This window comes from Schistocerca nitens, chromosome 2, assembly GCF_023898315.1.
Source record: "Schistocerca nitens isolate TAMUIC-IGC-003100 chromosome 2, iqSchNite1.1, whole genome shotgun sequence".
NCBI lineage: Eukaryota > Metazoa > Arthropoda > Insecta > Orthoptera > Acrididae > Schistocerca > Schistocerca nitens.
The window spans coordinates 997,189,317-997,201,776 of NC_064615.1; positions in this window are offsets into that span (position 1 = coordinate 997,189,317).

Consider the following 12,460-nt stretch of genomic DNA (forward strand, 5'->3'; position numbering starts at 1 on the left):
GCTTAAAGCTTTTAAGAAATGAATGCAAGGTAATTTTATTTGCCTGCTACAAGCGTCGAAGGTTTATTCACACTGACCGTCGTATGAAGGTACGACTTAACCAGTTTAAGCGAAGAGAAGCTACGCTCCACACTACAAGCAGATACTGGTAATGTAGCGAGAATCTTCCTAAGAATTTTTATATAAGGGAAAAATTCATTTGTCTCTCGATGTACCTCTGCTGCTGTTTGGGGGAGGGATGTTCCCTGTCTTTCCTGAGCTCCTTCCTAAGAGTTGTTGAAGAGTGCTCTGCTCTCAGAAAGCGACTCCTCAACTGTTTCAATACAAAATCGATGAAAGGAAAGAATTAATTCAATCTGGAACAAAACATGACATGACATTATTCTCTATCTCGAAAGAACAGAAAAGAAAGAAATTTTGCAACAAGCAAAAAGTGTGTGTATGTATTTAAGGTTTATTTTGCTTGTAGTATTCCCTAGCATCAAGTGCTTCCATATTTGAGGGATGAGCAGAACGTTTGGCGAGTCTGGGTGCCTGCAATGGGATGTCTAAAGGTTCTACAATATGACACGTCTCTTGGAAAATTTCTTCATATGTCATTTCTCTGTATCGTTCCAGTGTTCTTATTACACTGTCTACCATCTCATACCAGAGGTTGAATTCTAGTGCAACAGCCTGAAGTTACCGTGAAAGCGAAATTGTAATCTCAAACACGGTGGCGGTTACCATCAAAGTTAAGACAAAGTCATATCGCTGAATAGAAGCCAGAAGACTTGCACTTTCCGATGACAGAGAAGTTCTGTCCATTTCTTCAAGGAACTGTATGACAGAGTCAGAGTTATTTGAATTGAATGAGTGCATCATGCCTTTCACGCCAGTGTGTACTACCAAGACATTGTAACTTAACCCTTTTCGCCTCTGGGTGTTTCTCAAGGATAGCTCGCTTGATATGTTCCAACCTTTTTGCTGACTCACACACAAAATTAGTAACACTACTTACAACTCCCAACAATTGCGAATACTAGGCAAGCTGCAGTCCCTCAAGATAGATAGGTTTAGTTCATGTGCTGCACAATGTATACAAGTCGCTAGCGGTTTGAGCTGCTTTATTCGGGATTGTACACCACTGGACTTTCCAGACATGTTGGCACCTCCATCATAACCTTGACCTCTCAAAATCTTAACTTGTAGGACGACTTGTTTTAATTCTTGAACGATTTGATCGCTTAATGCAGCACCAGTTCTGTCAGTTGCAGACAGAAAGCTTATGATTTCTTCATGTATTGTGCTTTTTTGTAAATTCAGATACCTGATACATAAACTGAGTTGTTCTGTACCACTGGCATCCGTTGTTTAGTCGCCGAGGACAGCATATTTTGCTTCTCTGACTTTGTCGAATACTTTTTTCATAAAGACAGAATGACGTCAGTCAATCAGCTGGTTCTGAGTTGTTTTGTTCAGATATGTAGCATTTTTTGGCGCTGTCTATAAATGGTTTTGGAGAGATGAATCACATGACTCAACGTGAAATTTTAAAAGTGCTCGAAATTTTCCTTGGCTGATTTCATCACTCAGTGTACTATCACTCGGTGGCCTCTTAACAGTATATTTTCTCAACCACATAATATGATTGTCTTTGCTATAGGAATCAGCCGCTCTCTGTTTGATTTAATCATTTTCAGTTTCATATGAACTTTTGAAATGTGTGCAAAGTGGATGAGTGATAAAAGATCTTAGAGCCAGAGAATGCTTGCCCCCACTATCTGGACCAGAAAATAGTACGTACACAAGACAAACAATATGCACTGTTCTGTTGTTGGCTACAACCTAGCCAAGAGTATTCCTTTAGCCAACTGGAGCAGGACTTTCTTTCTTGTCCACCCTATGTCTGCTCAGGATATTCATAATTATGAGGTTGTTCTGAAGACTCCGTCAGATATTCATAATTTTCCTCGTCATGGAGTACTTTTCCTCCCACATTAGAAATATCAAAAGGGTTTTCAGTGCAAGTAGTTGATGTACTAGTCACTCCCACTGACACTGGTTCCGTTTCTGTAACAATAGCAAACAAAAACCACAACTTGTACATGAATCAGAGACTCATACATAAGCAAATCAACAACTTACCAACAACTAAAATAACTCTTCAGAGCTGTATTACATGGTTATTTAAAAAGGCCAATCATCATTTCAGGGTTTAAAATAAAACTCATTAAGATGAAGCTTTTCTTTTATTATGGTACAAACTTGAAATCAGATATCCCTGTAAAAGTTACATACAAACTAATCTACTCGACAAAAATGTATGAAACAGATAATTTTTCGCGATTTTGAAGTTGGTCCCACAGTAAAAATTGTTCTTATTGATGAGTACTTTAAGCCATTAAAATATTATTTACCGATTTTACGTAAATAACGCGGTATAAAAGTATGGAATTCGCGGCAACACTGGTATGTGGGCGAAGAAAGCTAGTTTAAAAAGAATTCAAAACCAAACAAACAAGATGATTGATATTACATTACATCATTTATGCTAAATATTACTTCACGCTGTCCCTTGTAGGGCAGGTATAGAGGATCGAGCGTTCGGAGAATTTTTGTTGCCAACAGTGAAATGAGATTTCCTGCTTAAAGAACTTATTTAAAACCACTACATTTTTTATCTTCCCTTTAACAAAACCGTTAGATTGCTATTTTTTAAGCACTGAGTATGTAGAGTAACCAAAAGTATGAGACAATTCAATTTATCCCTTTTTTAAAGATAGAACAAAATTATGGAATGTGGCACAGCAAACTTATCTAAGAGAAAATGAAGAGCTCAGGGTTATCAACGTCTTTGTCAACATCAGAGGCAGAGGTAGTAGCGGAGAAAGTATGTTCAGATGCTTTACATGTCGTTAACAGTTCCTATCAGGTCACATGAAATTGAATGAAACCGCAAACAGCTGTTAACTGATTGTGTGTTAATACGATCGGTTTCACTGCGTTAAAGCACATTTTCAGGTGTAAGTGGTGTAACATAAATTAGCACATGGCGACGCCCTTAACGTCCGTAGTCAGATAATTCAATCCCATGAAGAGGGGAAATGCTCAACGAATAAAAATCGGCGAAACATTGGGACGAATAGTGCAGGGGATGCGGCAACTGTAGTCAGTAGTCGTAAAGCACTAGTGGATTCTCTGTCTATGAACGTTGGGACTAGCTCCATGTGCTAATTTATGTGACACCACTTCATCTGAATATGCTGCTTTAACGCAGCGAAACCGGTGGGGTCAATAAACCATCAATTAAAAGCTGTCTGCGGTTTCAATCAGTTTCAAGTCACCAAGAATTTACATGGCTGTAACTGCCGATGTTACAAAGTTGCAAGTTCCTACCTGCGTCAGCACTTGTGTTGGCAGTTCATTATTGTGGCAACATTGTTTCTTCCTTCCGATTCCTGCTCGAATCGACAAACGCGAATTCATTATTTCTGATTTCATTTTATTTATCGCTTTAGTTTTAGTAATGTTCATCTGGCTAAAAAGTCTTTCCACTTCCACATTCGACCATGGTAACATTAGTCGTGGCAGCACAAAAGTTGTCAATTCGTGAAATGGGTTGATGTAAATTTCATCTCTGTGTTGAAACACTTCACACCAGAAATTAACAGCATCTGTTTTGACCATTTGACAAGAGTGAATTTTGTCACTGAAAATCAGTTGTTGTTAGTGTGCTATAATCAATATTACATGATTCAAGGAGAGGACTCAATGACTCTTTAACGACACAAAGAACTTTGGACACTGGAAGAAGTGAAATTCTCCTCAACATTTCATTGGTGTCTGAAAGTCGTTGCAAGAACTGAATTATTAATTGGTACACAAACTAGATGCATTTGAGACATAGGACATATTCTTGTTCTGAGTATAATTAAGATTTTCTCAATTCATTAATCTTATTTTCGAAATATTATGCTACATATGTTTTGGGATTTAAGTCGTTTTCAAAGTCTAAATTTAATATTCTTTGCATAGGATATGTAGGGACAAAATCTGTTTTTATTAACAATTCTGTTTGCATTATTTAATAGGTCCTCTGTGTTTGGTTCAAAATGTTATTAACTAGATGTAAATTTGAAAGAATTGTCTTGGAAAATATTTAAATACATCTAACTGGGGTCATCAGAAAACACTGAATAAACCATTTCTGCAGTGTAACAGTTGTCTTTGATTCACTTTATTTCAGTGTGCATTCTAAGGTCTAACTGCTGGTCTGTAGTTCCTGTTATCACAGGCTCTATGGACAACCATCGTGTATCACATGTGTCTGGAGTTTTAAGGCATCTTGCTCCTTTGAAACTCTGATAAACATCATTATTCAACAGTTGGTGAGTTGAAGAGTGCAAAAACCAAATTATGTTTCAATAACTAATAAGTCCAGGTTTCCTGGAGCGTCTCACTTGCGGCAGAAGTAGCTAGTTGAACTGAACAGCTTACACATTTTATAACAATCAAATCCAGAATTACATTTTTCAAAATTTGATTGACACCAATGTAAACACCTACAATTACATTTGTATTGTCTGTGCCAAGACAGAGATCGGCTAATTTCAAAAACATTGAAATGATTGCATTGGTTCCAGCACTGAAATATATTACTGTTATTCCTAAAAATTTGCTCACACTAATATCTGTTGATTCATTAATTATAATAATATACATGCTGTCACCGATATCTTGCCACAAATTTTCCACAAAATACCGCCTTATTACATGTTTTGTAGTTGCACTACATTTTGTTGTACATGTTTTAAGTTTTCTGGCAATTTTACTGTTTGTGAATTTGCTCTTGCACAAATTAGTTAAGTGATGACATAACATGATCAGACAATGGGTGGAAACAAATAATGCAAGGGAACCCTCAGCTTGATTCACTTCTGAATACTCTTTCACGGTTTTGAAAGGTATTTTTCTTTGTTGGCAATGGTGCCGCCACTATCTTGTGTCTTTTTTACGTCACTGTGGCTTATTCTGCCGGTAGAACACGCTAACAAAACATTATGGCAAAATTTACACTATGCTCTTGTGCCATCACCTTGAATTCTTTCTAGCCAGCCTGCAAATTTACTATCATGTAGCGATTCTGCACGAAATTTTTGGGTATACTGTCCCTTTACTTTACATATGCTTAGCAATAAAACAGCAGCAAGTGATTTTTGAAGCACCACATTGCCACTAGCAATACAGATATGCGCTGTGAATTCAACTGCAGATTTATTAATACTAGAGTGCATAACAAAATGTGTGCATAACAATACAGCCACAAAACAACATGGAAATGAAGATAAAATACCGTGTATTATAAATGTTTAGGTGATATAAATTTAAGAGCTACTAGACGTTAGCAAATTAAATAGTGTTGTTTGCTGTATATAGAATGGATAAAGTGATTTTAAAAAATAATTTTACTATAAACAACCCAAATCGTTTGAAAATCGACCATAATTCACGCCAGCCATTAGATGCAAATTCTGCACACTAGGCAGGTACTCAAAACCATCAAATTTAGTGGGAAAAATTACTAACTTCGCAATACTGATCCAGAGACAATTGCACAGCCACCCACACCACAACAACTGAAAGATCAAACAACTCAACCCAATGAAAAGTCACAAACTCTACTAATCGTGTTTGTGTGAATTTCATGCAATTACATGCAAAATAACCAGAAAGATGTACCTGCTGAACGTTGAGTCGACAATGATACGTCACCGATATTATTTCCAGGTCTTACTGGTTCACTTTCGCTTGATTCTACCTTTTCTTTCTTCCTTTTCCGTGAAAAAAAAAACAACGAAGACCTCCTTGTCTAAGTTTCGATGTCATTTTTCTGAAAATCTGACAAATACAAACAAAATCAGGCCTTGATTAAATTAAAAACAACTTGAACAGTGCATTCTATTGTGTCTGATTCGACAAACAATACAACAATGCCCTATGTGTACAGCAGCGCAGCGCGCGCTGTCGCAAACCGACCACTCGTATTGGGCGGGTGGGTGGTGGTGGCAGTGATGTGCTTACGAATGACAAAAATTTTTAATATTGTTAAACAACTTGCTAGTTTAAATAAGCCTTAAGAACGAAACTCAACAATACAAGTTTGGAAATATACATAGTTTACTTGGTGACTGAATGGAAATTTAACATTGTGTTTCTGTCTGGTATCATCTTCATGATTGTTCAAAATATTTTGAAGCTGTCAGGACGGCAATCTACAATACAATGTTTGAAATGTTGTTATTCCAAGAATGTTGTCAGCTTCTACCTAACCTTACCATATTTTCCCCATTAAAATACCGAGGCCCCTGAAAAGCTGTGATAAACTAATCAGCAGTTTCTTAAATGCTGTAACACGTGTGGGCCTCAGCATATAAAACCCAACTCTACTTAAATTTCTTGTATAAATTACAGGGAAGTATCAAGTCATGGCTCCATTACTGTAATTAACATGAAAGCTCTGTGGTGCTCAATATCTGAGCTTTGATTTAAAGACACCCGTTTAACAAAACGTGTTAATACTGGGAATGTTTTACATTTTAAACACATGTTTATATGAAAAGAACACAAGCAGAATATCTAATGATGTGTGAAATAAATTCACAACAGTTTAAAAATGTTATTTATTTATTTACTTAGTTACTGTTTTTGGCGAAAAAAGAAGAAGAAACCAACTTTCGTTTGTCTCATTTATTGTGCACAGTATCGAAGTTGCCACTCTGTGCAATCGAATAGTACTTGGCATTGCAAATTTTATATTAAATTTCTTGACTAAGCTTTTTTTCTTCGAGGAAAGTTATTTTTATTTTATGTTGGAACAAAAGGTGCATTTGTGTGTAGACATAACACAAGAGTTCACACAAATGATAACACACCACATCAACTGCCAACAAGACTACTTAAACTTTGAAGTCTGTCTTCTCTGCCCACAGAAACCGATAAAATGTTGTAAGAATAAGTGGGATAAGAGTCGATCCAGCGCACCTCACTGCAAGAAATTGCAAAAATTATTTGATTTTTAAATTAGAAAGACAGTCTCAAGAATATTCAGAACATATTTGCGTCGCAGCTAAAATTCCTGCGAGGCGGGAAACAAAGCCAAAAAAGGGACTCTCCCGTTTTCTTTACAAGACGAATTCCAGGTGGCAGGTTGGCTTTTACTGTGCACTGACAACAGAGAAACAGGCGACAATGAAATTAAATTATTCTGCATTGTCGTTCTTTCACAGCACAGTACTGTCCAGTAATCCAAGTTGGTCAGTTCATCGCTTCGCGTTTAAAGGAAAAATCTTTGTGTTCGTGTGCTGTATTTAAAGTAAAAAGCTTTATGCTCATGTGTGGTGTAGTACGATTTGAACTGGATACAGTCCTTCTTTCTTTCCTTTTACAATTCTATCCTTTTGTTTTGTCTGTTGGTTGACAATTTTACAGGTGCCTTGAGATGAATAACAGTGAAAAAACCAAACGTGCAATATTAAGTGGGGTGGCATTAAATTATCGAAGGAAAGGCGAAAACGAGAAGCCAATGTTCTAAAAACACTTGGCAGGATAGATAATTTTTCACAGAAAATACTGCTGGTTATAGTAGTACATGTGATATTTCTAGCACAGCAGCTGTTGTAAAAGAAGTAAATATATACGAAACAGAAGTTAAAAATGAAGAAAAGCTAATTGTTCCTGATTTCGAGTTTCACGAAAAACTGTGTCGAGTCGGACATTACAAAAGGAAATAACCTTGTTAGTGATGACCCTGCAGAATGGTGTGTCAATGAATCAACAATCGACATCCTCTTACAACGTGGCATTAATCAAAATTGTAACGGTGATTTTTCTAATTCAAGAAGATCAATAGGCGGTAAAACCAGATATATGAATAAAAATATATTTTACCGTAAACTTTTAAATAGCGAATCAACTCTGCATGATTTTCTAGTATACTCTTATACCATCAGTGCTGTTTTTAGTGCACCATGTAAATTGTTTGGATTGTTACTAATGGTACTGCAGACTGGAAAAATATTTCTAATTTTTATCTCATCATGAGAATTCACTTGAAAACAAAAATTCTGAGTTATCACTCTTAACAAGAAAAAAGTCACTTGGAACAATAGATAACCATTTCGAGTAATATGCTGAGACAGAAGAAATCTACTAGCGCAGTGTTTTGAAAGGGTATTTACAATAGTGAAGAAGCTAACAAGTCTTGGACATCCCCTATGTGGACACGTTGAAAGGTTCCATTCACTATCTGCTAGATAAAACAAAATAGGCCTTTCTAATATTGCAGCAATTTTAACACACACCAAATAAATGAAACTGTTTTGACGCAAATGGTCATTTTTATAACACGACAGTATATAATTCATGAAGTGCCTACTACAGGCAAAAAGCTTTCTGTTAGGAAATAGTATCACATTTCATTCACATGCTATAGTTTCTCAAGTATGAGATCGAAAAGTAGTAGTAACAAAGATTCATATAAATTTGGAATCGTCATATTCTTCCATAAATTGTGTGATGTCCTCGTTCCTTCTCCTTCCTCATTCTAACAAACAATCTTGTCATCACTAATTCTCTAACTATTCCTGCCATTGTCAAAACTTATTTCAAATCATTTTCTTGGATACACCGAGAAGATAATACGTAATCTTTCTTGTCTGTTATTCTTGCTAGTCATTTATTTCCACTCTGGTAGTCCGAATCTACGCATTTCACTAGTAATTTTAACTAACACTGATCATTCACAAACCCAATCAACCACATAATCAGACAGCGATTGGCATTCATCCGTTCGGCTTTATTCCGATCAGCTCGTATAGCCCCGTCACCCTTTGTCTGCGGAAAGTTTATTTCTAGATGCGACAAGGATTCACCTGACAGACACATCACGTACACTATGCATGCATCCAAAAATCAACTTATGATTCATTCAGAAATCGACTTAAAATGTGTTCAAAAATGTTCAGAAACCAACAGGGATGCGTTTCAAAATAATATGAATAATCGATAGACCAACGTGCGCTGGATGCTAGGCGCTTTGTGAAACAAGTTTTTTTTCCCTCAGGAATATGAATTTGGCGGCCCCTTTTCCCGATAACACCTAGCTACTTGTTGCGGCTGCTTGCACTGCCAACAGCCACATTCCTGTAACCAGAAGCGGGAGAATCTACTAAAACGAGACTCAACTGCGCATGCGCATGAGCCGTCTCATAACTGCTGAAACAAATGTAATGTAAACAGTTGTGACTTCACGCTCATAGGAAGCATGTTGTTCTCAAGAAGCATTGCAGAATCCTCCTAAAGCCTTTGAGACATTTTGCTGTTGGCAGACGCTTGCATGAGCACTGTGTGTCGTTGTATATGGCGCATTCCCTTTACAATTTAAGTTATTTTCGTTTTTTTCTCTCGCTCATGTTTCATTGTTGAAGTGTTATTCTGGAGTAGCGGGATACAGTAATATCCTTTGTTAGAGTAATGGTTCTTACCAGTCAAAACTACCAAAATTTAACTGAAAACTAAAACAATGAAAAATTTCCGGAATTCAAAAAAATTCCCGGGTTTTTCCCCGATCGTATACACCCTGTTATAAATACAGCCTTCAGACTACCCATCATAGACATGACAAAGCCTTACTTTCAAAATTCCAACCGCCATCCTATACCTGCCGTGGAGAAACATTGTACTTGACAGTTTGCATTACATCAAGTTAGGTTGACACACTGGAACAATGATATTGCAACTGTATACGTAATAGCCGATAAGGTTTTCCATTGCATCTCGTAAATGTAAGCTATTGAGTAATAACATGTACATAAGAATTCATTTTTGAGTTACTACAACAACAACAACTGCATAGTACTGTCGATACAAGTATAACTAAATACACACTTTTGATAATGGCACAAAGAAATATAGAAAATTAGCCTTTGATGATGACTGATATCTTGAAAACAATGCTGTATGTAGTTTACAAAATACATAACAACTGAGGTTGTAACTTCTCACTCTACATTTTATAATGGGCACTGATGCAATAAATAGCTGACATTCATGGTTTTTCTCTCGCCAGTTTATGGCAACACTGGCACAATTCCATCCAGCTTCCCACTGTCACTGCTGTCAGAATCAGCACCAAAACTGCCTTCTTTGTTGCCATCACCAACACAAATTATTAACTTTTCGTGATTACTGATGATACCTTTCATTGTATGTGTTGCTCGAATAAATTTTTCAACATGCTCGACCTTTTTCCTCCATGAGGCAGCATTCATAGTCGCAAGAGCTTCATGCGACAGCCATTCGACCTATGTTATTGTAAAGGACTTGTTTGTATTCCTTATGTACATCTTCACATCACTCCAAACTAACTCACTGGCATCGAAATGACAGTGATATGGTGGCAAACTTATTACAATACGATGCTGATTCTTAATGATTTCATCTACTACAAATGTAGGTGTCATAGGCTTACGTATTACCTTTAACAAGTGAATAGAAAAGAAATCTCATCATGCATTAGAAGTAACGTTTCACACCTATAACTACTGCACCATAAGTTCTCTGCAATCATTTGTGCTTGAGGCTTTGTTCTATATCACTGAGTTGTCCATTACAACTGCTGTAGGGACAGGAAACTGTTATAAAAGATTACTGAACCATTCAGCAATTCATATGTGGACCATGTTTTTACAGTAATCACCTGTGTCTTTGTACCAAGAGGCTGTAAGTGCAATGGGGACAAAAATCACTGAAAGAGCCTGCAAGGACCACAATTAATCTAGCTACTCTTCTCATCCACTGATGACCACTACTGCTAGGAGTGTCACTGGACCAGCATTTACTTACAACTTCCCCAGCATTAACCCATATTTCATCTAGCCATATTATGAAATGAATGTTGTTGCCCACAATTTCGAGTAACAAAAGGACATGAGCCATTACATTATGCATCTTTTCTCACAGGATTTTGCATCCTTCTAGCATTTTGTAATGGAAATCCATACTTTTCAGCAAAATTTTTAGTGTTGTTTTTCCACCCCTGAAAAGTTCAATTTCCCTTAATGACATTAGCAACCTTGCTACATTAGGATACTCTTTCATGCTGCAGTAAACATAAAAAAATGCTTGTGAATTGTGTTAGTCTGAAAAGGAGCAAGTTGGTGACAGGACGGGACTGCTTCTGCTTCTTCCCAGGGGTCTCTACATATATGTTATTTGATCCAGGATGGCTCAGAATCATGGCTGATGTCTCAATCTTTAAACTTTTGCAGTAACATTCCCTTACTAACTACTGTTCTTGATGTAACTCCAAGCACTTTTGATGTTAATTTAACGATGTTATCGCCAGGAATTGATGATTGTGCACTTTCTTCTGCTCATAAAACTCATGAGTTCTCTGTACTAACTCCACACTGCCTGGCTGTTTTTCAGCACATCCCAATGCAAAGGATTACTAGGTGAATGAAGTATTTTCAGTGGGATTTTCCAAGTACCAGAACTTGTAAAATCACAGCAAACACAAAGCGCAGTACAACACAGGTACACAGTAGAAACCGTTCACAATGCACATTATTATGTTCACACGAAACAAAGCTGGCAATTCAGGAGCTTTGATATCACATCACGAACGGCAGTTGTTACTGCACTGTGATTGGTTTGCACCTCATAGCTCTCAATATTCACTTGTTACACTGCTAACTTGAAATGCATGTATCAGGTGCAAAGTTTCACTGACCTATTTATAATACAAGTGAAAGAAAAAACATTTTTTACGACTTTCTATCTTGGATGGCTATAAGGTTAAAATTAGAGGAATATTTGTGTATACAGAGGGGTGCCAGTAATCTTTCTTCCTGCTCATCAACTGGAAATGGAACAGGTAAGGAGGAGATGGTGGAATGATTCTGATGTGTTCGGGTTGTTTGGGTAGAACGACTGGCACACGTCATATTAGGTTTTGGTGCTCGGAGGTGGATGGAGGAACTCCGACAGTGCAAACAAATTAGTGGCACACAAATATACACTTTATTGAGCTGCAACACTTTACATAAGTTGTATAGCAACACATTGAATTTGCTTGTTGGCAGATACAACTAAGCAGTGGCCTATCAAGGTGTGCATTACTGAATACAATGTCAACAAGATTATGTCTGTCCTGGTGACAACACTGTCAATCATTGTTGTAAACAGTTGTCCCTATGTGAAGGCTACAGGTGACTCTACTTGTAGTCTGCGTCACACAAGCTGATCTTCACTACAAACTACAGCTACTAACTGCAACACTGAAACTCTGTACTGGAACTGTTGTATGCCAATGCCCAACATGGACTGTTGCTGACTGTGGTTGCCATTTATCACAATGCAGAAGTCCATGTCACTGACAGCAGTGCGGAGGTTGCTGATTGAGCCACGCTAACGGCTG